The sequence below is a fragment of the Furipterus horrens genome, unplaced genomic scaffold (assembly GCF_987537825.1).
Source record: "Furipterus horrens unplaced genomic scaffold, mFurHor1.1.pri manual_scaffold_4, whole genome shotgun sequence".
NCBI classification, from domain to species: domain Eukaryota; kingdom Metazoa; phylum Chordata; class Mammalia; order Chiroptera; family Furipteridae; genus Furipterus; species Furipterus horrens.
Genome location: NW_028327174.1, coordinates 180925127 through 180931249, shown reverse-complemented (window position 1 = coordinate 180931249; position 6123 = coordinate 180925127). Strand labels below are relative to the sequence as shown.

The 6123-nt window shown below is 37.0% G+C and overlaps 1 pseudogene; it reads right to left on the bottom strand.

Moving 5' to 3' along the window:
• Window positions 1-1195: 1195 nt before the first annotated feature.
• OR13D1 (olfactory receptor family 13 subfamily D member 1) lies at window positions 1196-2124 on the bottom strand (annotated as a pseudogene).
• Between the last annotated feature and the right edge of the window lie 3999 nt (window positions 2125-6123).

Here is a 6123-nt window from a genome sequence, read left to right as displayed (position 1 = left end):
GAATACTTTAGTTAGGACTATACAATTCATAATAAGTGATGAAAATTCAACTCAAAATTAGTGTTTTATAAAAAGGTAATTTATTGACTCATATAACTAAAAAGAATAACAGTGAATCTGACATTAGACACAGCTGGATCAAGGAATTATAATAACAGGATCAGACACACTGTTCCTCCATCTTGCAATGTCCCTTTGCCTCTCAGGCTCTCCCACATGATGGTAAAGACTGACTTCAGGTTTACATTTGACCAGTTTAGCAACTCTAGCAGAAAGAATGCCTCTTTTCTCATACTGAGTTTAATTAGCCTGGCAGGACTCACTTGCTAGCTAAATGAATCACTGTGACTACAGGGATTTGCATCTTTAATTGCCTAAGCTTTTGTTCCATGCTTATCACTATTTCCAGAGGTTAGGGTCAACCCCATCTAGCACCACATGGACCTACAGGGACTGACTGTGTAATTATCAAAAGAAAAAACATGCATTCTTTTACCAGAAGAGGGGATGGATGCTGGGTCATAAAGCAACGGATGTTCAATTCAAAGGGACTGAGAAAAGAAGACCAGGAGAAGAGAAGAAAGAGAAAGGAAATAGATGGAGGAGGGGGAAGGATGAGTAGGTGGAGAAAATGGGGAAGGAAAGAGAGGAAAACAAGGAACAGACAAAAAAGGGAAAGGAGAGAGCAGAGAACAGAGAGGAGAGAGATTCATCTTGAGGAAAAGCCATGTGCCCTACATGGCACCAGTGGGCAAAACTACATACAGTTAGAAAACTCAGACAAGGCACTATTCAGAAGGTTTTACATGATCGTTCTGTGTTGAAAAGAATGGGAGACCCACATCTGGTTTTACAAGCAGACAAGTTCTCTTGACACTGGGTTCATGACTTCACTTGTGAATACAAAAGGTTTGATCTGATCCCATACTGAGGATATCACATGTCCCAGGTCCTTTCACAGTTTCTTTTCTTTTTTTAAAAAATAATTTATTTGTTTTTTTAAATTTATTTATTTAGAGAGAGGGGAAAGGAGAAAGAGAAGGAGAGAAACATCACTGTGTGGTTGCCTCTCACTCGCTCCCCCAACTGGGGACCTGACATGCAACCTAGTCATGTGCCCTGACTGGGAATCGAACCAGTGACACTTGGTTCTCAGGCCAACAATCCACTGAGCCACAGCAGCCAGGGCTACCTTTCACAGTTCCAATAAATACAGGTCTGTGCTCAGGACTTTCTTCACTGCTTCTTTTACCTTTTTATTCCTCAGACTGTAGATGATAGGCTTCAACATTGGGGTTACCACTCCATGAAACAGTCCAATGATTTCATCAGGTGCTTTTGTGTCCTTTGACTTGGGCTTTATGTATATAGAAAGGGCAGACTCATAGAATAAGATGACCACAGTCAGGTGGGCTGAACAGGTAGAAAAGGCTTTATTTCTCCTTTCAGCAGAATTAATTCTTAGGATGGATGAGAGAATGAAATAGATGAAAATTAACAGAGGAATCATTCATAAAACAATACTGTACTTGCCACTGTCATGATAAGCACATTTGCAGAGGTACCTACACATATGAGTTTAAGAAGAGCCGGAATCTCACAGGTAAGATGGTCAATGATGTTATTCCCACAGAAAGGCAATACCATGTTCAGGACAGTTTGCGCTAAGGAGTTTAGACAGCTTATGATCCAAGACCGTGCAGCCATGTGCACATAAAGCACTCTGTTCATGGTGAAGGGGTACCTCAGTGGGTTGCATATAGCCACATACCAGTCATAGACCATCACAGCCAGGAGGATACACTCAGTGGAGCCCAAACCAAGAGAGAACCATCTGTGGAGCACAGCCAATGAAGCAGATGGATTTTCTCTGAGACCTAAATATGATGAGCGCTGGGGGAATGAACAATGATGTGTAACAGATGTCCAAGGATGGGAGGTTCCCAAGGAAGAAATGCATGGGGGTGTGAAGGTGAGAATCCAGGATACTGATGATGGTGAAGAGGCTATTTCTCAGGAGGGTTATCACATGCATGATGAGACAGCATGAACAGAAAGCTGGAGCTCTGGGTATTGGGAAAGTCTCACCAGAAAGAATTCGGCCAGAGAATTCCCTATCTCCATATGTCCCCTGTTACCTTCAAGGTTTAGAAAAGACAGAACTCAGGAAATTTCGATTTTTTAAATGCAGATGTATCAGATGACTTCCACTTACATTAGTTTGTTTTATTCTCAGAACAGAACCTGGAATCAGCAAGAATAGGGATATTGAGTAATTTTATTGAGGATAAAACAGGCACTGAGAGAACCATATGCCTGAGGTCACGCAGCAGCAGAGGCTAGGAACTGTGCTGAAAAATTTCAGGCTTCCTGTTAAATAAAGTACAGGGACAAACTACTTTCAAATGTGTTTACGTAAGAATCTTTCCATTCATGAACATTTTGAAATATAACTGAATTCTAATAAAGCTAGATCCAATTTAAAACATCATATATATTCAGTACCATGCCGCTTATCTTCAGTACGTCTAGTTTAAGTTACTTTTTTTTAAGTCTCAGTTACCTCAGCTACAAGTCTTAGCTAGTAAAATATGGCGAGGGGCAGGACAGAGCTATAATTTTGGCAGTTTGTTGTGAGAATTAAATTAGATAACATCTATTAAGTGGTAGGCATAGTAGGTGATTCCAACATGTCATCTAAAATTACACATAATATAGTGGAATACAATAAAATATACAACATCACGATATTAAGTATATGTTCATAAATATTATAAATTATAATTTTTAAGTACTTGATTGAGAAGAAAATTTTTTTTTTTTTTAAATTTTAGGACAAGGGCATTGAAGTTGCAGACTACAGTTAATGGAATGTGAATATTTTCTGATCCAAGAAATAATCTGATCCAGACTCAGGGGACATCTGTCCAGTTAAGAATCTGGGAGTTAAGGCCCGAAATCTGCCCTGCTTTAATATATCACTTCATGTAACCTTTCTTCCTAACTTTTGTGATTTTCCAATGCTTTTCTTCTCTATTCTTCTTTCTTCACCTCTTACCTCTTAGATGCATATTTTGTGTTTTTTCCAGGCAAATTCACATTATTTTATAAGTACTTATTAATATGCATTTTTCCTCAATTTTTATATTTGATACTTTGGAATGCATACACAGGTCTTCCATATTATTTTAAGTTTTGTTCATGGGTCTTCCACATGTGACTGATTGATAATGGCTAATTTTTATTGAGCACTTTGTTGTAAGCCCATTATAGTGTTGTAAACTCATACATTGAATGCATTAACTCACTTAATCTTCAATACAACTCTGGATAACTTTTTTTATTCCCACTTTTCAGGGAAAGAAACTGAGACAAAAGCTTAAATGATGTTTACAAGGTCACAGAGATAAAGCTAAAGACAAAATCCAATACCCATTTGTCTGGCTTCACAGCCAGCCCTCTTAACCACCAGAATCCCTCTCACAGATTCTGACACTGATTGAAAGCAAGAGAAGACAACTAAAAAAACGTTCCTTTGCTATGTTTACCTGAAATAGCAAGCATTACTTGCTTGTGTTCTTTCTGACTGTAAATGGAGTAATTAACTCTAAAGGCTGGATCACAGCCTTCTTCCTGTAGCCTTTGGAGTATGGTGTCCATAGTTTTCAACATCTAATAACTATATGTCCATAGTTTTCTCATAATTATGAGAGTTAGCATAAATAAGAATAATGATATGAGATTTCTTAGCATTACATTTGTTTCTACCGGTCACACATCTGGAATCCTTTAATTTTTGTCTTTATTCTGTAAATTAGTATATACTTTAGGACCTGTAATGGCCCTAATTCTTGTCTTTGTGCCTTAAAAAAAAAAAAAAATCAAACTCATCTTTTGCTAAGCTCTGTCATTTTATACCTTTACATTATTAAAAGCTCAACTGTGCTTCAGTCTTTTTATATTTATTCTAAGATGGCCAAACGTGATAGAGACTTATTATATAAAGGCCTAGGTGTTATACCCTAGTATCCTACTGTACGTTGTTACACCACTGTCATAGGCTGTGTGTAGTGGGCTATGGCGGTAGGTTGGAAATATTGCTGGTCATGTCTTCACACAGCAACCACACATCCTCCTTGGCCTTTTTGTATGCAGAGAGTTTGAAGACATGGATGAGGGGCTTACTCCTTGGCTCGCCGTAATGACAGTACTTCGCAGTTTATTTCCTCTCCATTCCCTTTCCATATCATTTTCCTTCTTCTTGGAATGTATGACCTAGACAGTAATTTTTGTAAGTTGACAAAATAGAGATGATAGCACCAATGTCTTAGTATGTTGGAAAATATTCCCTTCTTCCTGCACCTCCTTTCCTGTCTCTAGTCATGTTGGAATAATTTCCACAAAATAATCAGATAAGGCAGAAGGTTTAATTTGTCTGAAAACACTTGTGACGGAAGAGAAATAGAGAGGGGAAGAGAATGAGGCAGAAGAGAAAGGAGGAAAAGGAATTAATATTTACTGTTAAAGAAAATGCTCTAAACTTAATATTTGTGTCCTGGGGTTGGGATTGTTTGGAAGAAAGGGATGAAGGAGGAATGACTGTCTTTCTCTCTATTCAAAAAAGTTTTCTAGTGAGGGATATTTTTCCATAATCTAGGATGAATAAGAGAAAGAAAGAAAAAACAAACCCAGTAATTTTGTCAAGGACAATTGATCTATCACAAAAAGCCTATCTTAATTCCCTCATTTTCCTTTCTGCCCATTTCTGCCATTGCTCCTCTCCTGATGGAGTCAAGGAAGAAATTATTGAGTGGGCCTTCTCCCTAAGTCTCTTCATCTGCCTTTCAACAACAGTTATCCTAACAGAGAAATACAATCTAAGAAAAAACTGTGTGCTTGCTGTGCAACACGACTTTAAATCCTCTAGCCACTTCTTCAACCACACTGTCACCCCAAGTCCCTCTAATGTAGAAATTCTGAAGCCACTACTGTTACCCTCAGTTCCCTGAAATAGCCATGCTGAATTTATTCTGGTTTCCAAAAATACTGCATTCTCTTTATGCACCAGTACATGCTGTTATCTTAAGCAGGAAGGGCTTCTCTCAACTTAGGTATTATCTTTTGTGGGAAAATTTTCTTACCTCTTTGTCTAAGTAGGATGCCCCTGCTGTGTGCTATCACAGAAGCCCTGTGCTTTCCACTCCCCTAGTATCCTTTATTTACTCTTTTATTCATCACATATACTGTGATGTATGATAGGGATCCCACTGTAAATACTAGACTTTCAAAATGGACACTGGATGAAGAATGCTTGTGATAGTTATTTTATATTTTAAGAAAGAAATAATTTATGTGCTATATAACATGTTCAAATGTGAAAAAGTTTTGGAACACTTTGCAAATTATTTTAGCAAACTAAAATTGCCTTTTTTTACTCAGGCTCTCAAAGAAAGACTGGTCCCACTTATGAATTCATATGCAAAGAATACAAAGTCCATCAAAACTGCCTACTAAAATGATGCCATTTATTTTTATTAATGCGTGGAATTCCAAATTAATGCTTGAAAATATATCAATATAATATACAAAACAAATTGGTAACAAAAATAAAATATATTCTTATCTAATGATACTCCAAAGCAATGATAGAATACAGCATTAATTCTTGATAAAACCTTTTAGTAATCTAGAGCTAGAAGGATAAACCATTAAGATGAAAAAGAGTATTTCTTTCAAACATTGGCTAACATACTTCCAAATGATAAGATGCTGGAGATAATTTCCCTAAAAGTAATTTGCAGGTTCATTATTATTATTAATGTTTTTCCTAAAAGATTCAACAATAGAAGAGAAAAGCAAATGTAAGTGACATTGTATGTAATATATTTCAAGTTCAATCATGCTTCAACAGATGCTACAAGTTTTTTTCTTTAGGCTGCTGAAGTTCTAGTGTGTAGTGATTATGGTATACACATGAGAAGACAATGTCACATGTAATATCACCAGTGAAAATTGTATTCTTGGAGAAGAGTTAAGGACAAGGGAGAATGCTCATGATATGATATTACACAAAAAAGGGAAGCTCTAATAATGGTTGCATTTGGCTTTTTGAAGGTTATGACA